At 34.4% G+C, this 26,230-nt stretch overlaps 1 protein-coding gene and 1 long non-coding RNA gene across 7 annotated transcripts in view; one reads left to right on the top strand and one right to left on the bottom strand.

Moving 5' to 3' along the window:
- LOC141459970 (toll-like receptor 7) overlaps positions 1-26,230 on the top strand; it is a 405,450-nt gene that overhangs the window by 196,232 nt on the left and 182,988 nt on the right. The gene's annotated exons all lie outside the window — the stretch shown is intronic.
- Positions 2,123-23,134, bottom strand: LOC141459969 (uncharacterized). Of its 4 annotated transcripts, none has more exons than XR_012461665.1 (4): positions 22,829-23,134; positions 22,090-22,222; positions 10,408-10,502; positions 2,123-4,203 (listed from the first exon to the last, which is right to left on the bottom strand). It is a non-coding gene; the product is annotated as an uncharacterized lncRNA (long non-coding RNA). The 4 variants fall into 4 exon arrangements; XR_012461667.1 differs by lacking the exon at positions 2,123-4,203 and adding an exon at positions 5,692-6,981; XR_012461664.1 differs by lacking the exons at positions 2,123-4,203; positions 10,408-10,502 and adding an exon at positions 19,671-20,118 and having other exon boundaries at positions 21,979-22,222.

Below are 26,230 nucleotides of genomic sequence, written 5' to 3'. Positions count from 1 at the left end.
AATCAACAGTATTAATATTTAGTTCTCAAGCTGATCAACTTGGTCCATTAAAGCGATCCACTTAACCTTTTAGTCTATAGAAGAAACAAATTGATTTCTTTTCTATTCATATAGTTTAAAAATTATAGTTTTAGTATATAATATTCAAATTTATATTCTAACCTAAGAAAGTGGTAGTTTTGGTGGAAAGATTGATTGACCTGACTGCTTGGTTTGAGACTCAAGAACCCTGCATAATTTTTCGCTTCGACAAACGTGTTTGTTCTCTTCTTTTTCAGAGTAGCTGCCCTTCTTTTGATTTAAACAGTCATTTTTTTTTTTTTACAGTTTCTCTTAATTTTTTTCAACACGCTAGTTTGGGTCTGTGGAGTCTAACAGAATTTTTTAGTACAAAAATTTTGTTTTTCCAATTAATGTTACATATTTTTAAATTTAAATTTCAATTGTTAGGATGCCAGTTGAATCATTCTATATCACACTGAATCAGAGTTTTTCATTCATCTCTTGAAGTCTCCTTTCCCATTAATCTGACTTTTTCTCCAATTTAAATTCCAGTGCTCTTGATATTTGGAAAGGGTCACAGTTAGTGACAGTAAATTTGGCGATTTTATTTAGAGTATTCTAGCGGGAACAGAAGGTGAACGTTTTGAGTTTAGTGACTGGAATTAGGCTGTGGAACTGACATCTCCATTTCTTCTGGAAGTATTTTTAAAGCTGAAATATTCACTTCAGGTTGTACACATTATCTAAATGTTATGTGTTCTACCGGTAGGAGAGTCGTCTTCTTTACTGACACTTAAGCCGCCCTAGAAGCTTTAAATATTTACTGCATCAGATCGAAGATTGTCTGCGAATAAAGCTAGTAGTATGGATCTGTATAAACCTCGATTGAGTAAGAGCTATGTTTGATGACGGGACTTGAAGACATACAAGATAGGATGAGGACGTCAGGCTTGCCAAGGAGAGGGTTATTCTCCGGCTTCAAATTTTTTAGCAGCATTCAGTTTAAAACTAAAGAGGAACTTTTGAAAAATTACCCATCAACTTGGATAGAAATAGCTGAAGGACATTTGTGTAAGAAATTTCTCCAGAGAGTCGAAACTTCCATCTTCTTGGAGAGTTAGTGTATTCTGCTAGATTCCTAATGTTTAGCGACTCCAATTAAAAACCGAAATGGAAGTCAAAGTCCCTCGCTCCCGTCTGTTCAGGTCTAATATTAACTGTGATTCGTGATCAATGGACGCAGTTGTTTTGACATCGAAATCTCATCCATAAATGCTACATGAGTTACCAATATTTGGTTATATAAATTATATAAAAGAGGCGTTTGTCAGGATATCAACTCGAATCTCTCGATAAGTTCCGTCTCATGATATAATAGGGGAGCCCCAACTCTGTAAGACACTGCTCTGTGAGAGCTCTAATTAGGTTTAAGCAGCTAAAAAAAAGTCAGAAGTCATTTAAAGAAATTTTGTCTGAATACGACAATCTAAGCATTAAGGCAAATATTCGAATACCTACAACTCTCCTGACGTACGGGCGCAGTCTTGCACCCAGTATATAATATCCTGAGCCCTAGTATAAATATAAAGAGAGATATCCGCTTTCCGCACTTTCTAGGTAAAAAGATATATAAAAGTTTTGCACCTCAAGAAGAATTTAAGAATATTAACTCTTAACTCAATATTGCAACATCCAGAACTCGAGATAACTATCATATTTCTACTTTCTACATCACTCAACTAGTAAACAGGCGACTACACCAACCCGTAGCATAACTTTATTTATGAAATTTGACGAGTATAGAAAAAAGCAACTACAAAATTAGATGACGAAGTCGGAGGCGACTAGCAAACATACTTAGGTGACTATAAATTTCTCACATTAACCATTAAATAGAATCCCTGGCCTAGAGTGGAAACAAAACCCAGCACCACAAATTAGCTTTGCGGGCTATTTAGTTTAGCATTGTAATATTTAGCTTTATATCTGAGTAAAGTCACCTCACCAACTTTATAGCTAGTTTCAAATTAAACTAATGTCGAATTTACTAATTCAATATAAATGTTAATGTCCTTTATTTTTAATTAACCAAGGAAGCATAAAATTTAATACGCTCCATACGAGTAGATAAATAAATACACTGTTTCAATGTTGTAACCCAAAATATTTACATAAATATTTTGTAAAATAACAGAAACAAAAATTAATAAAATATTCATATGTTTAACATTACGTACAGTTGGGTTCGCTACAAATTGATCATTAAAACATTCTACGATATTAGTGTGTTAGTGTACATCATGCCAGTGCCTAGTATAGAAAAATTAGCTGTGTCTTAATTTTTGGTTTAAAAATGACTAGACATTTTGAGCTAATGGCTGAAGATACTAAATGGTGGGCAGTTAGTGAACAGCAGTTTGGCTATGTCACTATTCTTGTGCTTGCGCGTCGTACCGATTATCTCATTAACATTGGTGATTATCGCTTGGACGGTGTAGGCTGTTGTTTTCTATCTTCTTTCTCCATAAACAAGTAGTTGTTTGGGGACGTTGACTTTTTAAAACTATGCACATGGGGCCCAAGCATAATAATTATCACATAAATTGTATATTATTAAAATTGTCACCTGTAAATAGTTATTAACTTTTCCTTGTTAATTGTTGTTGTTTATATTCCTAATTGTTTTCCTTTTTTAACTTTTATTATTGTAATTTTTCCATACTTAAATAAAAGAGAACACTAGCATCTTAAACTGGACGTGTTCACTTCATGTCAGACAGAAAATTCAAATTGCTGTATAACTTATTATTGCTCTTCTATATTACAATTGCTGGTCCTCTTCTTGACGGATGGGTTAATAGTACCATTTATAAGCCACACTAGACATTTTCCAATCTAAGCGAAGACACCAAAGGCTGGAAGTTTTATCCCCAATTTCAGCCAACGAAAAATTAATCAGAGAAATAAGCATTAAATATTGATTCTTTTTTTCTTTTTTTTAATACTGTGACAAAGAGTGTCAAAATTTTAAAAATGAGCTTTTAAACAAGTAAAAATTTTGAGTTTCCTAATGTCGTAAAATGCTTTTACATAGAGCTGAGCAGTGTAGCGTTTCTGCCCGTTCTGATTAATTTGAGCAGGAGCTAGAAATTGATCTTACTTTCAAATGTTCCTTGAAGTCTGGCTATTTAATTTCAGACAGCCTTGCTTCTTTATAGAGAACATCCATCATATTCCAAAATTTGTCTTCCCGTCTGTTTATCAATCTGCAAACGTTCTTCTTACATCTTTGTGCTGTATACTCAAAACACTTTGTTAATCTTTTATTCCTTGTCCTGTCTATTGGTTAGCTGCTATGTCTGTACTCTTGTACTTAACAAATTCCTAGTTTGTTCCTTCTCCAAGCTCTATAGATCTGAACTTCTTTAAATTCTCGTATACGTTTTCAATTGTGACGTTTTGTAGGTAAAATAACTTTAGGGAATCCATGAATTATATTACTAGTACTCGACAGCTGAGATTCTAACTTCTGAACTGCCAATCAGTTATATGCTGAAACTGTGAACAAACATTCATCTAGCTAAAAATATTTCAGGTGCTGATAACAATCGTAAGAATTTTGGAACAAATTAACTTTTCAGTTGGGCGCTGCTGTTCTGAATGATACTCACAACCGATTCATTTGCTCATGCAAAAGCATCGAACCACAGTTTCTTCAGAAGTAGATCAACTACTTAGAAACCTAGGTCGCTAGGCTAAAGCAACTTGCTTACTTGAAGTTTTATTTTTATATTGTTTATAAACTTACTCATGCGTTATTGACTTTTGGCGTTTGAACTTACATTTTTTAATTGACGAATAAAATTTACTTGTCTTCGTTGACATATCTCAGGCATTCGACCGGGTATGGCACGCAGAACTGCTTTATAAACTCAAACGCCTACTGTCTTCTACCTTTTATCTCATTCTTAAGTCTTATCTATCCGACAGATTCTTCCAAGTCAAACAATGTTCTTCTTTTTCTCTTATCCTTCCAAATCTTGCTGGAGTTCCTCAAGGAAGCATTCTAGCCCCCTTACTTTATATTCTCTATACTGCTGACAACCAACTCACCCGACTACAATTACTTTCACATTCGCCGACGACACTGCAATTCTTTCTCCTCATCTCCAATCACACCTAAATCTTCTCGAACCTTGGCTGCAAAAGTGGAGAATCAAAATGAATTAATTGAAATCCAAAAACATAGAATTCACCCTTAACAAGAAAACTCTCCCTCCTCTCTCCTTCTACAATACTTCTATACCAATTACCAACCAAGTACGATATCTCGGACTACATCTTGACAAACGACTAACTTGGAACCCTCACACGAGACTCAAACGAACTGACTTCAATCTGAGGTTTAAAAATTTTTTGTTAAGTCTCTCGACAAACGTTCAAAACTAACCCTGACGAACAAACGAACACTATATACCGCTCTACTTGCCCCAATATAGTCGTACGGAATACAGCTCTACGGAAGCGCCAAAAAATCGAACATCAACCGACTTCAAACCTTGCAATCTAAAATTCTAAGAACAATAGTTAACTCCCTTCTACGTCTCCAATCACACAATACACTCTGATCTAAATATTCCTCTCGTCTCTGAAATAGCCCAATCTCGATACACAAAACTTCACTCAAATCTACACAGTCATTACAACCCTGTGATCCACAACTTGTCCACCAGAACACTTCCTTCAAATCCACATCGTAGACTAAAGCTGCGGTTGCCACGCGACCATTTCAACATATAACGGCGATCTCCTAGAATGGTTGCTCCGTAAGCTTGCCAACGTGGCGAACTAACGGCTTCCATCCCTGGATTGTCGTTCTCTCCATTTAAGCTTCTTGGCGCACTTGCATGTGCGCCTGTGTATGTATTTACACCATTTCCTTACCCTCATCTCTTTTGCTTATTGTAAAATTAATTACAAAATAAATAAACCAATAAAAAAAAAACAGTCATTACGATTAATTCGATTGAACTTCTCGTTATGTTTAGAAATCCTATCAGATGCCTAGAGGCATTAAATTAGGTCACAAAATCATCTTCAGAAAGATGGATGTCTGTGGCAACTTGGAAGAAGATAAATGAAAACCTTTGTAAAGGTGTAGGTCACTTACGACAGGATTCTTTTAAGGGTATTGTACAGGGTGATGTCTCTATTCATAGCGTGATCGCATGTTACTGCTTGTTTAGTGAGGCGTTCCGTTCACAATGTCGGCAGTACAGCAGTTTCGCACTCTTGTATTTCATAGTACTAATATTTCTGGGACCATATCTTATTTAAATTAGAATTTCTTCTTGAACTATGTGTTTTACTCTAGATAACTTGGGTTAACCAAACGCATTGTACCTGGTTGTCTCCAGCTAATGGCGCCAAATTTCTAAACTATCTCTTTAATATGAAAGCAGAAACTAATTACAAAATTAGTGGCCACGGGCTGGACACCCGTGAAAGGTTCGAACGCAATTTATCCAACTTTTTCGAATCTTAATCCCAAACCACTTTTCTACTCTCTTCTAGAATGGAAGTCTGAAGGCCGAAGTCTTATCTTTTCTACTAGAGACAACGAACTCTCAATTCTTTTAATTGCTTGAAAAGTAATTATTAGTTCATATCTGCGCATTCGAAATAATTTAAAATTGCACATTAAAAGAGAATTAAGATGATTTTGGCTCCATTTTAGGAGATGATGGGACTAGGGATTGATGAAGCCCCTGTGTGACTAATGTGGTAGCTTACAACTATCTGCGGATAATTGGTCTCTAATTAAATCCAAGAGAATGTACAGCGGCTGGTTTTAGATTCCTACAGCGAATTCTAAAATATATTACCTCTAATTTATTAAATAAAATAATAGATGCGTGGTGAGAAGCACTCACACGACTTGCGGTTACCGCAGTTTGCTAACAGGAAGTTAATAAAAATTGCTAAAACCATTTTGCTAAAAACCATAATCTTATTTATTGTGGCACTTCCGCTTCAAATTTAGAATATAATAACACATTTAATTGCTTATATATCATTAATGAGCTCGAACATTACACTTATATGGCACAGGAAAGTTTAACTCCCTCCTTCATCTTTAAGTAGCATTTTGCAGCTCATTATTACTAGTCTATATTTGCAGTGAGCAATTTCGCATCTGGAATTTGAAGAAAATTCTTGGAGCCACTTTGAAAAAATTCTATATCTCATAATCCAAACTCTAAATCCAAAATCTGCATCATACCAACATTTGTTTTTACGAGCAGATAAAAAGTAAAAATCTATGGTGAACTATCGTCCTATGTAACAGCAATCTTTCCAAATAACCAGAATAATACTTTGGGTTCTGGAGTCGTCAACAGTGCCATTGGGTGTTGATGCTTTTGCTTTAGCACTGGAGAGAAAGAAGTTCTGTATGGGAGCTTTTTTGGACTTAAGCGAGGCCTTCGATCGTATTTGGCATCATGGATTATTGTTCAAATTATGAAAGATCTTTCCTTCAACATACTTCCTGGTTCTGCAATGCTATCTTTCACAATGATTCTTTCAAGTCAGTACTGGCTCCGCAATCTCTTCCTTCTCAAAAGTGGGGGCGGGTGAGCTGCTGGCCCCGTTCTCTACACAGTATACACAACAGACCTATGCGCCCCTTTACATTACTCTTACACAAGCGGGAAACACAGCCACACTAGCCTCAGTACAGACCCTACATCAACTTCTTATAAGTTATAGAAGCCCATAATGGAATCTTGGGCGAAGAAGTGGCGGATTCAAACGAAGCGACAGAAATTCCATCGTGCCAGGTTTACTCACCGGCGTGGCTTTTGTTCTACAGAAGTACAGTATTCTTCAACAGTATTTCTCTTCCTAATTCAGTCCTGGTGCGCTGTCGTGAGCTCTTTATAGATAAACCTCTCATTTGGGACCCAAACATTAGACCTAAAAGATAAGAAAGTACAAAACGTGCAAAACTTTTTTTACAGACTGTAAATTGATTACTAATCAACCTGCAGAACTCATACGATTGATTTAGGAACTTGTACTGTAAGGTTCAGCCTGATCTACAAACTGTCAGATTGTACATTCATTCCAATCAAAACTACCGCGACAGTGATCGCTCTCTTCTACAAGACTAACCTCACTCTTCACAACGACCTCAACATCCTATTCATACACCAAATTGCCAAGATTAAATATCAAAAGTCTCTCTACTTCTTCTATTCTTTTAGTTAGTACAGTAGTCTATCGGCTACTCTTACATTCCTGACAATCCAATCGTCGACTGAACCACCAGTGTTGCTCCGCGACTTCCTTAGAGACTGAAGATGAACATAATCGGTATCATTTACGGTAGTTTCTCTCCTTCTGCTCTTCACGTACCATTTATATCTTCACTCATAGACACTTATTTACCTATATATTTATATACAATTGTATATAAATAAATAAGTTTAAAAAATTATTCCTTTTGGCCTCCTAATTTCAGTAGATAAGCAAGATAACTATTAGGGGCACTTAACCTTAGTTATGGCCTTAGCTATCTATGTGCACTTTAAAATAACTTTTGCTTTTGAATGGAACCAAATTTAGACTCAAACTTTTAGATTCCTACTTGTTTATTGCTCGCCTTCTACTGCTAGATTCTAAGAGCAATAGTTAACTCTGCCTTCTACGTCTTCAATCACACAATACACTCTGATCTAAATACGAGTATTTCTCTCGTTTCTGAAATAGCCCAATCACGATACACAAAACTACACTCAAATCTACAGTCATTACAACCCTCTGATCAAACTGGAAGGTACAAACTGCCAAAGCGATAGGACCAAATGTAATCAGTCCACTTCAAGGCACTGTTACCCAAAAAGTAGCATGTCACACTGTAATACTTAACCCTTGTAATTCAATGGAATATAACACAAAAATCCTTGAAGAAAAATTTCACAATGCTAAAATTGTAGGGGCGATTTTCTAAAGATCCTTTTGTATTCATGCACTTCTGGGAGTTAGCCAGGGCTGTCCCTCGTTTCCGCTCGGCTCTTAAAAGGAGTGAAGATGTTCAGTCTTATGTTGCCAAACTGTTAATGGAAGAGAAGAAAGTGCAGACGCTTGTAAAGTTGGACTTTAATAATTCTCTTTAATATTTACAATCTGTTAGCAAATAAAAAGCAGAAGTAGCATGTTTTTTGTTTAATCTAAATACCAAGAGAAAGGAAAAAAATAAGTAACCGAATAAAAATGAAATAAAACATCCCAATTATATTTATGGCCGATGAAAAGTGTATATTATAGCAAGTCAGCAAGTCTGTACAATCTTTTGAATTATATTGCTGTACAGTCTCAAATAGAAATTAGAAGTGACAGTCACAAAATCGGTTTAGAAAATATGACGTCCAGTTAGATTTCCCCGGAGAGTTGTATTGGGGGCGGTGCCCGGTAGTTAGGAAGGGCCAACATGGTCGTAAAGTGAATAAGTAGCTCTCTATTGCTCCATCTCTCGCCCAAATTTCGTGCTCCAGATTCTCCTCCCATCGCCCTTTGTCCAGCATGCTCGGCGATAATCACGATAACACAATACGGACCAACTTAACTTGTTTATCCTTTGTTTTTGTCTTCTTTTTTTTTTGTCGTGTCTCTATTTTTTGTGTTTTGCCAGATCATAATAAATTTTATACCTTTGAAGGCGGCAGTTAAAAAAAAGTAATATGTAAATTTCTATACTTTGCCTATTCCTAGAGTTCGGTGACTTACATCTAGAGTTTGGCGACTTTGGTTTTACAATTGCGTAGGTGGTACTAACCATAATGTTATAAAAATTCCTGTATAACTTGTTATTTGCACTTTACAATTTTGGGAAAAAAAACGTTTTTATTAAATTATATATAGTTTACCGGCAGAGTGTAGAGTTCTGACATTTTATTTACTAACAAGTTAATTTTCTTTTAAATTTAGCGATTCGCCTTAGAAAGCATAAGAACATTTTTACTTAAATCACAAAATTTAAAAGTATTTAAGAAATTATTTTAGATCTGTGAACGAAGTTAAGAGAAAATCTGAGAAAATGAAATAATCCCTTCTGGAAAATGGTATTTTCTAAGAAACTTGCCATTTTATCCTCTCAATGAACCCTTTTATATCATACGTAGGACAGAAAACCGTATCTTAAACTTAAACCATTCTTTAGGGAACAGCCTAACCAATTTTCGTTTTTGTGTTGTTGAGTTGAGGCTTGTGAATGTTTCGAGTGACGCGTCTAAAGCAAGCCCTGCAAGTAATTAGTACATTATATGGAAGTTTTTCAAAATAAAATTGTCATTATTTAGGATTTATTTCAAAAATAGAAGTGGAAAGTTAAGAAAAACATTACCACTAAGGTAGAGATTTAATTAAAAGTAATTAACTTACGTCATTTTAAGAGAGTTACAAACCTTTTTGAGGTGCAAATCACCTAATTTTATTACACTTACCCTCTCTCTTATTTCTATGTAGAATTCAATATAAATTACTATTCGACAAACAGATCATCACCCAACAGGGCAATGAGTATGGACACGCAAAGCTGGTGTTAGTTAGTCAGCGGTAGAAGACAAAATGGTTACAAAGTTGCAGCTGGTTGGCACGACCATGGTACCATAACAGCAACCTTTATCTCCAAAACAAACCTATGACGCATTATCCACTTCATACAGGAAAACTACATAAATGGTGATTTTCAAATGCAATCAACAAAAGTAGTATGCTCAATAATCAGCATTGAGTACATGATTATAAAGAATAATTAGATAATTTCAATGAGATTTTGGTAATTAAAACAGCTGGCAGGTTCTAGACATCTTTCTCTTACTCCAATTCTCAAAGTGGTAACGTTTTTTTCCTTTATTAATCAATTAGCAATTTGTATTCCAACTGAGTCGCTTGTCAAGGTATATTCCAAGATAACGAACGGTATCTGCTACAGGAATGGGAATGTGGTTCAGGTACACTGGAAGGGTCTGTTTCCATGGGCCTTTTGCTCCATTCGCGGAACCAGAGTTCAAGGATATCAAGATGAACCTGGAGGGGATCTGGTTGCGACAACAGGATCAGTATTATTGGAGAGAATGACTTTATCGTCTGCGGAGCTGTAAATGCTTGTATTTGGATAAAGGTCAAAATTTTCCTGAAATCAATTAACAAAAGTTATAGTTTAAGATGACGCAATGAATGCAACAAGTGAAAAGAAAAACATTACAGCCTTTTGCAGTGCAACGTCTAAATAGTTGAAAATCAATTGGTATTAATTGGACAACCAATTGAGAGATTTTCCTTGCAAAGGTTATGTCAGCCTTCATTGAACTATGCAAAAAATTATAAAATTTAAGCTACCTGCGATTTGTCGTCTTTTGAGCTAAAGTTTGGATACAAGCGGACCATTGTCTAAAACAAATTTGTCGACTCCAGTTATCTCAAAACGGGCACATCTGGAAAGGAATCAATTCCGTAAATTTAATTGAATCGAAGTAGTTGTAAGGGAATGTAACAAGAATAACCCAACTAATATGGCAATATTTAAACAAATTGTGTAAACGATAGTATTCATGTGAAATTACGACATAAAAGCATGCCATTGGCTAACATAGCTTAATGGAAAAGCTTCATAGGCGGTCTAAAAATAGCTTGTTAAAAAATATCTCGAGATGATAATGGACTTTTTTTTTTAAATCTGTGAAAAAAAAGGGTAATTTTATTTAATCTGTTTTCGAATAGAGCAAAAATTATTATATATAATGGGTGACGTTTTAGTGAAGCTGGCCGTATCAGGGTGGAGTGCTTCACCACGCCCAGATAGGAAGTCCACTCGTATTGACCAGGGAATGTATTAACTATTCAAGAGCCCGTCAGTGTAGAGCATGCTTCTCCTTCAGCTGTAGAGTTCCCTTCCACCAGGCCTGGCCCTTCCTACAACCCCTCCGTTTCTTCTAGTACCATTTCTCCCAAAACAATTTCAACCCCTGGAAAGAAAGTAAAACGGAAGGGGCTCCCATATTAATAATGCACTTGGGGCTCTCATACTGGACTTCGCTTATTTATTGATACTAGTACACTATAGCACTATATACTAGTAGCTCTACTTTACTAGTACACTGGTAACTCCTGCACACTCCTTTTCTAACATCCTTGCCCCGTCCACTTTTAAAGAGTCGTGCAATAGCCTGGCGGGCTACTAAATAGCTTTAATAGCCTACTTTTTTACGTGCCTTTCGCGTAAAAAGAAATTATTGCCTAACTTTTACATTTCTGACTTGGGGCACAATTTATCTACCTTGCAAGGTTCTTTTTAAACCAGTAAGTAAAAAAATAAGGAGATTCAAACTTTATTTGCTTGAATACAAATTTAATCTTCACCTACAATTGTTTAGGAAATGTTAACAATATGATTTCTTTCTTAAAAACAAGAACAAAACAAACTCAAAGGAAAAGAAAATGATTAACAATTAAACAATTACCGTCGCGAAGTTCTTGGGATGATCTTTTGTTGATGGTTAAATTGTGAAATGAATCAGTGTTCCGCAAACTTTTTCTTCCAGCATCTATATTCTATATTCTATATATATAGAATATAGAATATAGAATTCTATATATATATTCTATATTCCGTACCATTAAAATAAAAGTTAGATTAATATTTTTATGCACTAATGGCAGTTATTTTTCGTTTTCATGGAATTCTATCTGGTTTTACTAAAATATTAGTGGTCTTGCACTCATACTTAGGAATTTCTCGCGCAAACAGTATTTGGTTGTGTTTTTATAATGACGAGGTTCACTGTACTCCGACTAAATAGATCAATTATCCCTCCTCTGGTGATATCATTCTTACTACAACCCTTACCTTCCAAGATATTATGTGGAAGACTCCTCAAAAATAAAATAATAGATGGCAACTAACGAATGATAACTAAAAAATGGATTTCTTAGTAAAAAAAAAATCGTATATCCAGGAACACCTGTATTACAAAAGAAATTATATTACTTCATTGTAAATAAATGTACTTTACAAAATGAAATACATCTTTAAAAGCTTCCACATGAGGTTGACGTCATAAAACAGAAGTAAAATATAAAGTATACAAAAATGGATTTCTCAAAAGACAAATATAGTGTTGTTCCACAATAAAAAAGAAAGAAAAAATATACAATATATAATAATTTTAATAATAATTGTATTATTAATCATAAATGAAATTAAAGAATTACTTTAAGATAACACCATAAATGAAAACCCGTAGACAACCATTAACAAAAGAACGAATATATTCTTCTTAAGAAATTACATTCTAACGCCAATTGGAAGCAAATATCCCAAGCATGTCGGGCATTTTTAATCAATTACCAAAATTATTGTTTATTACTGGCGTTTAATCAAAATAAAACCTCCAGTTCAAACGACGAACTTCTAAGAGAATGGCGAACTTCCGAATCAACGCCTTTGAATTATTGAGTAGTTTATTAAATTTAGATTATTAAATTCAATTCCAATTCCTCCTGCCAATGTTGTCCGTTATCTTGAGCTTTATTTAGACAAAAGACTGTCTTGGAACCCGCACACACAACCTAAACTACTGAACGGACTATATCTTCACTGGCACACGAATTACATAGAAGAAATTATATCGCCCAGGACTGGTGCACCATTCAAATTCAATAAATCTCCTGTTATCTTGAATAACTATCTGCGCACAATCTATGGTCAATCAAGAGCATTGTTCAATGGAAATAATGAATCACTTGATAGATCAATTTAAACCACAACACTTTTAACTATTAACAGTTTCAAGGGCTATTATTTTGAAGTTGAAAAGTTTAAAGATTAAATTAAAATAGAGTTTCAGAGTAAATAGAATCAGTTGATCTGAGAAAGAGAAAATAACTTTCTGATGAAAAAACTTTAGCTTTTCCAAGCTGTTCAAGCAATGTAATATCCTCTTTGGCATCGAAGTAAGATATTGTGATGTGAAATTTTGGTACCAGTTTTTGGATAGGAACAAGTTTTTAGGTTTCGACAAAAAACAACTTAATCGTCAATAAAAGGTAATTGGCAATTAGAATATAGATTTTTTTTATGATCGAATCTAAATAAATAAGAAAAATCAAAACCAAAAACTCTGTACGGTTAATTAATAATAAAATAATAAATCATTTTCCCTTTAGAACCAAGGTTAATAAAATTTATATTTCTCCATAAAAATTCACTGATACTCTAGTTACCGCCAAGTGCGATAAATAGCGAGATTTTACTTTGGCTAATTTGAATTAAAAAAGAAAAAAATGCTTACTTCGCCAAACGAGTGCACAGTGCACAAGATGGTACAGAGAGGCTGGAGGCTGCCAACGTGGCACAAGGTGATCGTACGCTGCCGCACACTACCTCATCAGGAAATTTACACTGACGGAAGTAAGACATCGGACGGAGTAGGCTGTGCAGTTGTGGTGTTCAGCAAATTGGATCTCCTTGAAACTTTTAAATACCGCCTGGGTGCTAACTGTAGTAACAACCAAGCCGAACAGTTAGCGGTGCTCAAAGCGGTGGAATGGTTTCTGGAGCACAGAATGCAAGAGCCAGACTGCACTGCTATAATCAAGACTGACAGCAAAATGACAATAGACAGTATTAAAAACAGAGACATACACTGGCCACTTATAGAACAGATCAGACAGACAATTCTCGCCACAAATAACACACTCAAAATACAATGGACAAAAGCACACGTCGGGACTTTAGGCAATGAGTTAGCTGACACTCTGGCTAAAGAAGCGACAACGCAACATGAACTACAGTCTTACTACCACAAAGCACCTAAAGCTTATCTGAAAAACAAACTGAAAGCGTTAGGTGTGGAGAAATGGGAAGAAGACTGGCAGAACACGACTAAGGGCAGGGAGACACACAAGTTCATACCGACGATACGAGACCGGAAACAAATGGGACATTTTAAAATTAATTACAAACTAACACAAGTACTGACAGGACATGGACGAACTAGACACTACTTGCGCAGATTTCATATAATTGACGACAGCAGCTGCCCTTGCGACAATACTACAGAACAAACTTGGACCCACTTAATATATGACTGCCCGTTTCTGGACCGGTACAGACATCAACTAATACCAGACGTTACGACAACAGGACACAACTGGCCCATCGAGAGATCTTTACTCCTATCAAGAGACAAGTTACCAACATTTGACAAATTTATACATTCAATATCGATAGACATTTTTTGACTAGACTGACTGAAATTTTTGATGGAAATGGTACACATTATGTTATGTATATAAAAAATATAGCAATATGTATAAATGTTGTAAATAGCGTTATGTATTATAAATATATATATATTGTATACTAGTGTGTATTATAAATATATTGTATATTAGTCTGTATTAAATATATTGTTTCTTAGGGTGTATTTATATATTGTAAAGAGTTTTATGTATTGCATGTATGTATATTAGAAATTGTAGATATAATTCTGCATTATTATGTATATATAGTTTATTATTATGTATATATATTTTATTGTTTATTAGTATTATTATGTATAAATAGTTTGTTTATTATTATTATTATTATTATTATTATTATTATTATTATTATTAGGTATATGTAGTTTATTATTACTATTATGTATATATAGTTTAGTATTTAATTATGGATTGCATTGTATATAATAACATGTTGTACAAACAGTGGTACATGTTATGCGATACTGTAAATAAACTCCCTATCAGCAGGGCTACTGTTGGTAGGCAAAAAAAAAAAAAAAAAAACTACCTCATCAGAAATAAGAATAATGCAACTTAAACCGTAGCGTATAATGCACAACTAAAAACCGAAAATATTTACATTTATGTAATTAATTTTAGTCTCAAAAGAGATTTTTGTTTTTCTACCGAAATAAATTCTAGTACTATCAAATCATGTTATCAAAATCAGTTAGCAATCTTTGTAATTGCCTCACCCACTTACCATTCATTGAAAATTTATTTTAAAAAAACAATTCGGGCAAACGTTATTAACATTGCACGAAATAGGTACAGCTGGTAAAAGCAATATTTGCATACCGAAATCAATAAACCACAGTAACCATAAATACTTTAATGAAATGTTGGTATAATTTGCTTTTTATGTTGTATGATTTACTCTGAACCTATAAAGAGTGTTTTATAAACATAATGGGTAACCAATTAGAAATGATTTAATGAACAAGTGTTGGTATTTCTGTAGACTGGGACTGTGTTTTGGTGCGAACGATATCTTCGGACGGTGGTACTTCCGAATCAACTCCTTTGAATTATTGAGTAGTTTATTAAATTTAGATTATTAAATTCAATTCCAATTCCTCCTGCCAATGTTGTCCGTTATCTTGAGCTTTATTTAGACAAAAGACTGTCTTGCAACCCGCACACACAACCTAAACGAACTGAAGTTAACGGGCGTTATCGACTACTTAAAAGACTACTAGACCAACGTTCAAAACTTTCACTTAATAACAAACGACTGATTTACAATTCCATACTAAAACTCGCCTGGACATACGGTATTGAACTGTAGGGTTCAACGAAACGGTCCAATCTTCAACGAATTCAATCGCTTCAGTCTAAAATTCTCCGCACTATCGTTAACGCTCCATTTTACGTTTCAAATCTAACCATCCACACAGACCTGGAAATTCCGTTTGTAGGTCAGGTTGCTCGAACTCGCTATAAAAGTTTTCATCAGAACTTGTACTCTCATCCCAATCCTCTTGTCCGCCATTTATTATCTCCATCACCCTCCAGATCATCCTCCCAGACGATTAAAACGCCAGTGGCCACGCGATTTTCTCTCTTCTGAAAAAGTAGCTAATCCTGGAGACGACTTAGGGAGTGTTATCACTGGGTAACTCAATTAGTGAGTTTGTAGTGGTGTCAGTTATTGTCATTGTTACTTATGGCGTATCTAGCGCTGGTGTAACTTAACAAATGAATTAAAAAAAAAAAAAAAAAAGACTAAAATAACTTGAGTTTTCGAAGCGAAAAGTTATTTTTTAATTTTATTTTTCACAAATTAGTATTTTTATATTGATGTTATTGTACTTAACAATAAATTGTTGTCATAACTAGTGTGAATGGTGATTTTGCTGTTGATTAGTAACTACTGTTAAATTAGTAAGTTTTAACTAAGTTATCTGTTAATTTTATGCAATTTATCTAATTTCTGGGGTGAATATTATAAAAAAGTATTCATCAAGGCAGGAATTAGTTACCGCAACGTGATATTACTTCAGAATACAAGGATGTTTCTCTGACGTTACAAAGCAGTGGTACAAATATTTCAAAAATGAAAATTGATTATTTAATTTAATAAAACATTAAATTTTGAATATTTTGGTCTGCGAGTGATTAGTTTACAATTGGTTACTTTCTAATGAAGCCCTTATGAAGTAGTGCTTAAAACAGTGATTGAAAGTTGAACTCCATTCACTAAATTTAGTTTAATAATGTGACCATCGTTGACCGATTGCAGAGATGGCTATTGCTATTCCCCACTTATTGATTATTAATAAATCTGTCCAACTGGATCTGTTACTTGGCGTTTTCATTACGTACCAACTGCCAAATAAAATAGTTCGAATTGGCTGAGCGATCAGGAGAGAGGAAGTATTAATTAATTGCAGCGTTAAAGCACTGGTTCGATTTCCTTTCCAGATGGTTTTGGATATTATTTAATAGTTAAACAAGAGAAATTTATAAATAAAATATGTTATAATTATAGAATGTTAGAATTTCCGCTTCCGACACCGGAGCTGGACGTAAAGCCCACCGGAAGTGAGGGGAATTACTTTCTTTTTAATTAAGGAAAGTGAAGAGATTAGAGGATCCACTTCCGCCGGCAGTGCTGTGGAAAAGCTGCGGTAGCCGATGACCTCAGATAATGGCGCCTCTTAAAATGGAAAAAGCTCTGGTGCGATTACTCACACGACTATCTCACCATAATAATATCTTATTAATGTACCTAATTAAATATTTTGAAATTCCAAACTTTAAAAAAAAAAAGTAGATGACTTCTATATTGTAGATGGTGTCTTTAAAAGTTTCTATGTTTGAAACAAATCGCTTAGCCATCACCGATAACCATAACCGATCTCCCAGGATGTTGCTCCGTAAGCTTGCCAACGTGGCGTACTAACGGCTTCCATACTTAGATGGTCGTCGTTCACGGTGCACATGCATGTGCGCGTATGTGTATTTATTTACACCATTTCCTTACCCTCATCTCTTTTGCTTATTGTAAAATTAATTTCAATTGCAAAATAAATAAACAAATAAAAATAATAATAATAATTGTATCAGGGAAGGGATTAGCTATGCGGTTAGCGTACTGGACTCCTACGCGGAGGTCCGGGTTCGAATCCAGCTGCTGACCCTTAGATTTTCTCTTTCTAGGAGCTTCTTACAGCTCACAGTCCGGTGATGGACAGTGTTGTCTGTAACGAGAGAACACTGTCCGGATGCCGGCAGTGCACTGAAAAAAGCTCCGGGCGCCAATAACCTTAGATGTTGACGCGCCTTAAATCATAAAATAATAATAATAATAATAATTATAATTATTGTATTTTGTTACAATTGAATCATCTCTATTTTAAAATCAGCAAAACAGTCATTACGATTAAATCGATTGAACTGCTCGATTTCTTTAGAAATAATGAATTGGAGCTTTAAAATTTAGCACCAGCATTGCCTCGCCCAAGAATGTCTTTAATCAAATTTTATCTAAAAAATTGTTCAAATAAAAGTTGCAGAACTACTTCTACGCAATATTTACACATAGTTTCAAAAAATTTAGAAGTGCTCGTTCTCGAGATAATCTCAAAAAAAAAATGCTAAATTGGATCAGTAAAGTGGCACTCAACGATTGGCCGATTTTCTCCAAAAGCTTAATGTCGGAGAGTGGCAACTAAATCAAATTTCAATTTGAATACTATACCATTTATTTTTGAATTATGCTGATTGCAAACTCCATAGACACACAGCCAGACATTTATGAGAGTGCACTAGGAACTAGTGCACATGCAGGATCATCTTGCGGCAGCGCACTTCTTTGAAAAGTAACAAATAGGTTTCGAACAATATAATATTGGGCTTTTGAACCCAACAAACGTGATTGGATGGGAGATTTTGGACAGATCATGGTCTGAGCAATTTGAAAGACCAATTCTGCCTGTCTGAACGGCTACATCCTGCAGAACAGAGGGTGTTCATGACTGAAGAACAGGATTATTATGATCATTGTATTTTTATCGCTAGCAACTGGTTAGATGTCCCTTTCTAGTCTAAAGAATCCTAAAACGGAACAATATGCTAAAGAGCTTTTTCATCTGAATGGATGTTCCACGAATAACCAGACCGAGCAGTTGGTAATTTTTATTGTTGAACCGTGATTTTGCAGCGCTATAATTAATACAATAATAAAATTGTAAGAATTAAGTAGGATTTAAGATAATATTTCAAAAAATTTACCTTATATCACGGTTCGCCGAGAACGATTTTAATTGAAAAGTTCACCAACATGAAAAATTTTTCTTTCTCCTTATTATTTGGGTCAAAACTAACCAAAATCCACTGAAAACCAAATCGATTTTTTTTTTTTTTTTTAATTTTTCTGGTAAAAAACGGCTTTTTTTGCATTGTTAAGCCTCATAAATGGAAAAACAATACAGTGTTTTGCAAAACCAATATATGCATTTTGAAGCTGAGGGAATTTCCGACAGATTGATGTATTTTATAAATGATAAAAATGAAATTTCGACATTCAAAATCAATAAAAAAGACATTTATTTGTACACTGGAAAAAGTGAAATTTTCAAAGTCAAATTCATTTAATGAAACTTTATGGATTACTAAGCCCTGCAATGCGATAAAAAATTATTTGGGCTCTTTTAATCCAAAAAGTTTCATTAAATGAATTTGAATTGGAAAATTTCACTTTTTCCAGTGTATAAATATTGTATTTTGCAGGAATTTTTCTCATTTTTGAAAAGTCCCATTCCCTTCCACCAAAAAACTATGATTTATTTGTTAAGTAAGCTTTGAAATGCGAGAAACCCTTGTTTATGCCTTATTCTGCTCAAAAATGTCTTTTTTATTGATTTTGAATGTCGAAATTTCATTTTTATCATTTATAAAATACATCAATCTGTCGGAAATTCCCTCAGCTTCAAAATGCAAGCATAGGTTTTGCAAAAAACTGTATTGTTTTTCCATTTATTAGGCTTAACAATGCAAAAAAAAGCCGTTTTTTACCTGAAAAATTTAAAAAAAAAATCCGCAACGTAAACCGATTTGGTTTTCAGTGGATTTTGGTTAGCTTTGACCCAAAGAAAGAAAAATTTTTCATGTTGGTGAACTTTTCAATTAAAATCGTTCTAGGCGAACCGTGATATAAAAATAAGAATGGTAATTAAGGAAAGTGGGGCAATTTTATGCAGTATTGAATTAGTGACAGAGGAAATAATGGGATAACAATTTGGGCTACCTTAAACTTGTGCACCATTCAGCATACACAAAAGATCGATTGTTGTATCTAGAACGCCTACATTTCACCCACTAATTATGAAATTACATTCAATTTAATTATCAAATTTAGCTATATTTCTCACGTTTTATATTATATTTTATTAAATTTAATTAAACAATTAAATTGATTCCAAGGAGTATTTTACTAAATAAATTAAATAGTCTTTTAAGTTAATGACCAACACCAGCTTATTTAATTACCTGGTCATATTTCTAGAAAATCACTTTGTTTAATGGATTTGGGAATTTTAAATCTATTTGTTCTCCCTCTCTATGTTTGCCATTCCAAAATTGTCTGAAATTCTGTCAGTTATTCCAGAACATAATTTATTTCTTTGGAATAACCGTAATATTGAGAAACTGTTCCATTCAATAACAAAATTCTGATTGGAATACTCCCAGGATTATTGCTCACTAACAATTCCAAGATTCAAAGGTTCCAACTTCGAATTTTTCAATCTTATTTTATTCTTTCTAAAAAAATAATAATAAGTAATACATATAATAGAAGAATTACAAAATCAATCACCGGTCTGTTGACAAGAACTCTGATCTAATACCTCTCTATAGTCCAAACTATAGACAAATTAGTAGCATGTCGTTTAAAGTATCATACTTAAAGACTACAATAAGGCACAATAAGTCTTTGGTGGCTGCGGTGCCGTGGAGCATAGGGCCCGTCCCTTTTCTAATCTAAAGACTTGTATGCCAACCAAGAAGTATCGCTGAGTAAATCAGTTAAGAATGTGCTGCCACAAATAATATCAGAAATATTTACAGATTTGATGGTGAACTATTTTGACTATCCACTGTGAAATGCAACAGAAAAGTGCCAGATAATGTACAGTATTTCCAACTGAAGTAACCATTCCGCATTAACTATAGAAACTGTTCCATTAGTAAACTTATAGATACGACTGTAAATAATTGTTAGGCCGGGTCTACACGGAGACACCAAAAAGTTGCTAGACCATTTCTGTTTGCTAGAGCTGTGTCTCAGTTCTGTCCAGACTGAGAGTTAAAAAGAGCTAGACAAAGTTGCTAGAGCACCCTAGTTGTGTGGCATTCAGTCAAGTAGGAGGCTGCTCTAGGAACCGTCCACATTGCGACACCTGCTCTAGCTAGACGCTCTAGCTGCTCTAAGTGTCTCCGACACTACCTTTGAAATTGAAAATGAATGGAGTAAAATAATACTCAGGTTTTATTACTCTTCACACTTCTATCACTTTAATAATGTTGATTCTTATGACTCCATTACAATTTTCTCATCTTTTCTTATGGAATTACTTTTTGATATACCCTAAAGGAGTTTTTCTTCGGATATCAGGACAAATGGTTTCATCCCCTCTGGGATGGATGTATTCGCAGAGGTATGGAAAAGGGAGATGGTGCAAGTGATACATTTTGGGCTGAGGCAGTAAACTACAAAAAACAAAATTTAAGTTATTTTGTCCAGACATTGAGGTACTTCTAGGTTTCCAGTTTGAAGGGTTTTAGTCGAAATCCTTCTATCAAAATTGACTCGCCATTTTCGGCTATTTTATCAGTTCTCTGCAAGTTTTTTTTTTTGTATTTATTTAATTTTTTGTTTTTTGTATGTGTGTAGATGACCTCATGTTCAGTACGGTAGTTTTTTAAACATATTTTACGATTCTTTATTTGAGATCCACATGCTGTTAATGAGATTCAAAGGCTTTTTTTTATTTTTACAATCGTCAATAATTCAACCATTAGTTGAGTTAAAATGAATATTAATAAAATTGTAGTCTATTCAATGTCCATATTTAGGGAGATGCACATATTTGTATAGAAATACACAAATTGAGTGGATGTGCACAGTGAATGTGCATTTAGGTGTTTCAGAAGAGGCACGAGGGAAGCTATACACTCCCCTCTTTACACTCGGCTACCGGTCTAAATTGTGCACAGCTCGATGCACATGTATGAAAGTGCTTTTCGTTGTAAAATTTAAAAAAGGGATTTATATAAATAAAATTATGGCTACAAGTTCACAGCCACCACATAAGTGAAATTCCCTTTTGGTTTTCAACTCTTTACCAACTCTTTTTTTACAAATACTTCAGTGATGGAGGTACCAGTTTATTCATTTTTGTATCATAGATTTGTAATTTTATTTTTATACCATTTATTGAATCCGTATATTTCTAATCATGGAAAATTAAACTCCTGTTCAAGTAAACAGTTAAAAGGAATTTCCTTTCTCGGCCATTCTTCGTAATTAGAAAGGAAAACTGATCAAGAAAAGAATCCCTTCAAATATCCGAGCCTAACAACCCCCATTAAACACTTGATATTGACTCCTACAAAACTTACACTATAATTTCAGGGTCTGCAGAGGATCTGCGTGTGGCACTATTTGGCTTCAGGAAGCACACATTGTCCTTCGCTTGCGTAAATTATCATTTTACAAACACGGATACTCACAGAAGCAGCAGTAGATCTTATAGGTCAGGGTGTATGTAGGTTTAAGCCTCTTCCGCTACAATCTAGAGCAGTGGTTCCCAACCTTTTTTTCTCCCCATGCTCCTGAAGAAATTTCACTTTAACCTCATTCCCCCTGAAATTCATATTTTGCTCAAGAATAAATTGAACAAACAAAATCTAACACATGGAGTAATAACAGAGAAAGTATACTTTACAAAAAATAGTAATTTCCTTGAAATATGTGCAAGATAATATAATATCGAGATTCATATTTCCAAAAGATCGCTAATAACTTTCAATTTAATGAATTTTTTGTTCCTGTTTAATGCCTACAAGTTTTCCAAAACGTAGAACAATGTTACTTATAGCAAATTTCCCTGGGCATTCAAGCGATTCCTAGATTTTGTTTTAATTGACTCGCAGAGAGTACTGAATCCTGACTCGCATAAGAATGTTGTTGCAAATGGAATTAGTACTGCCAGAGCTGTTTTGTACAGTCTAAGAAAAATATCTAAAACCGAGCACCAATAATACTCTTCCAAAGTGCTTGTCTTAAATTACAATTTTAGAACACTATCAGAATGCAGTTCTATCAGATCTTCTTTTAGCTCTTCCTCTTCTAGCATTTTAGCCAAATCGAATGAGTGTGGATCCATAATAAACAAGCTCAATGAATGTCTTAACCATGAGAAATAAAAATATGAAAATATTTGAATAATAATAATATCCTATTATTTACCTGGACTTTTCTCGCACCCCCTGGAATATCGTCTCAAACCCCCACGGGGTGTAAGCACCCCAGGTTGGGAACGCCTGATCTAGATGAAGCCAGTGTATATGCAGTAATTTGTTCATAAAGTTTTAGAAAACTGTTGGTGGCACTTTTGAAAAATACCTCAAAAAAATGACGCAATTTTGTCTCATCTCTAGAGGTTATTTACTCTATAAAAGGTTCCGAAAGAAGTTGTTGATTTAGATGTTTGCATAAAGCGCATTACGCTAAAGATAAAACATAAGGTTGTAACTTTCCTGAAAGGGCAAAAACAGTCACTTCTGATTGTTTAAAAGCAGTAACCATAGTAACACCGAGACAAATGATTTTAAATTTGAACGATTGGTAGATTTTGAGACATGCTCGCCACAAACATGCCAGTTACACTGAACAATTTGTAAAGACTTAAGTGACTAGATATGGTTTCGGTGAACACCCAATACCCTCTTCATGGTAATACTCAACTTTACTAGAAGTGATAGAAACAATCGATACTAAATGGTAGATCAGTTCAGCGAAATTGTTACATCCAATGTAGGAGTTTTTGCCAAACTGGTATTTTAGCAACATATTTAATCCTCTTTAATAAAATATAAGTGCTATAGTTGTACATTATCCTGCGATGGTACTTTAGACCTTTAGAGGAAGCCAAGCCGACCCTCTCTCTTCTGAAATGCCTGTAAATCGGATTGAGTTTACTACATTCAATGAAAATCGCTGTAAATTTTTTTATTGAGGAAATTTTTAAAATAATTGATCATCGCTTCAATAAAGTGGTTCAGAGATTTTTGATTTTTCCATCATTATCCATGCTCTCAAAACTATGTATGGATTTTGAGCTCCTTATTTTTAGTTTATGATTTAAAATTAACATATTACGCAGACCCCGACAGGTAAATCATTTTCTAATCACTATTTGTTCGGACTCAAAACGCATACGTGTATCCTGTAAAACATGTTTTGCATTATGCACTTATTTAACATAGAATAAGCGTTGTTGATGTAGAGGTTACGAGGAGTGGCTTTGTAAGTGGGAGATCACCAGTTCTAATCCCGCTATTGCTACTTTTTATTTGTTATAAAATATTTTTTATAGTAAAATATGAGCTCAGCCTCCGTCCAAGATACCTAATTGGTAGTGGAATCTTTAAGCTCCACCTGAAAAACTGAAGTAGCTAAGTTAAAGTAGAATGTTTAATAGTTGAGTTCAAATCTAAACTCCGAGTATATCTGATCTTTCGCCTCTGCACAGTATTCATTTTGAGACTTCCTTATATTGACTGAAAGATCTTTCTACATATTACAAGGATTGTGATTACTAAAATGGCATAAATATTCTGTTCTGAATTACTGAAGCTGAGACCCATTATGATTTAAGCATTAAACTGTCTGTGCTTAAATTTGGCTTATTCGGTAGTACTAGGCATAGCTGCGTTTTTGCTTGGATCTGCTTGGAATACGCCATAAAAATTACTGAATAAAACTGTGCCTCCGATGAATAATTGAAGTGTTTTGAATATGTTTTATACAAATGACAGAGTTTTGTTTGTTAAAACAGTGAGTTTTGACGAAATATGTGTAACTTTACAAATAATTTTAGGGAAGGGATTACTATGCGGTTAGCGTACTGGACTCCCACGCGGAGGTCCCGGGTTAGAATCCAGCTGCTGACCCCTTAGATTTTCTCTTCCTAGGAGCTTCTTACAGCTCACTGTCCGGTGATGGACAGTGTTGTCTGTAACGAGAGAACACTGTCCGGAGGCCGGCAGTGCACTGAAAAAAGCTCCGGGCGCCAATAACCTTAGATGTTGACGCGCCTTAAATCATTAAAAAAAACAATATTTTCTTAACTTTTAAAAATGTTTAGCATTTCAATATTCAAAGTCAGCAAATGAAACGAAATGAATCTTTCCGCAATATCGCTCTATTTCTACAATTGTCTAGAATTTTACGATTATTTTCCACTAACTCTACATAATATAAGCTTTATTCAGCTATTACAGTGAAGCAGATTAAATGAAGCTTAAGTTCCTTAACTGAACATTCCATTAGAACAGAGAACGAACAGAAAGTTCAGTTACAAATTTCTAGCTTTATTTGATCTGCTTCTCTGATTTATTGGGGAAAGTTGTAAGAATCTAGTTCGGAAGTCCAGTTCTGTTTCTTTTACTTGTTTTCGAGGTTCCAATTTATTTTATCTGACTGAATAATAAAATGTATTTAACCCTAAAGTGGAAGCGATATGGGAATTTACGGCCAAGCTCGTAATGATGTCAGTTCACCATATGGGTATCGTTTTATGAACCTTAGACACACAAAATTAGTTATTAAAAAAATAAATATAAAACATAAATAAGGAAATTTGTACCTCATATAATTTTAGTCGTCAACTTTTTTGAAGAATTAAAGGCTTGGCTATATTGAATAAAGTTAATACAAAATGTATGTAAAATTAGTTGGGCATCATATAGTCAACTATATTGTGCACTTACTATACAGTCAGATGACATTATAGTGAACTAGAGGCATTATAATTAGTTATAAGTTAGAGGAACATTATAATGGCTAGAGGCATGGCTGATTGGATGGTCTATCAAATTGAGCGAGTAATAATTGACTCTAAATAAATGCTGCAATAACGCTGCAGGTAATATGCGTTGAAATAGCGATGCAGTGAACATTGAAGCTAGAAGAGGCCAATTACTTTTTAAGAGCAATCGCTCAGCTCTAGAGATTTTGTTTAAATAACATATAAATATATTTGCTTTTAATTATAAATTAATATTGTTTGTTGTTTGGTGTACAGCCTTTATCTGCAACGAATAGTTTCAGTTGCGACTAATATTGTTCCAAATTAAATGTACTATGTAATCAACAGCACAATTTACATAATCACGCACAAAAACATTTGCTGCGCATCAATTTAGATTTATAATTATACAATTGTGTCTTGCGCATTTGTTTAAATAAATGATAATTTCTAACTTTAAACAGCAAACATTTGAACAATCTACTGAAATATCTCCATTTTGTTCGTTTTCTATGAACTAATCTTTGAAATTCAAATGAATCATATGATGAGCAAGAAGGATAGATGTTAGGGAACTACGGTTCATTATGTTTGGGAGCAGAGTATGCGGAGAGGTGGTCCAAGAAGGTTTTATGGTGGGGATAAGAAAAAATCTAGCGGGGGATAGTCTAGCTTATCGTCAGATCGTCACGTCTGCCTGAGAATGAGAAGCTAGAGGGTTGTGGCCGGAGAGGATCTAGTGTGAGTTGCTCTACGGCGGAATGAGACGTGAGGCCTCCCTGGAGAGTCCAACTCGCAGGGGATACATCACACCAAAACGACACTTGATACTAACGCTT

This window comes from Rhodnius prolixus, unplaced genomic scaffold, assembly GCF_049639745.1.
Source record: "Rhodnius prolixus isolate KJV_2025 unplaced genomic scaffold, Rpr scaffold_1, whole genome shotgun sequence".
In the NCBI taxonomy this organism is placed as follows: Eukaryota; Metazoa; Arthropoda; class Insecta; order Hemiptera; family Reduviidae; genus Rhodnius; species Rhodnius prolixus.
Note: the sequence above shows the minus strand (reverse complement) of the source record. Positions and strands in the feature narration are given on the sequence as shown.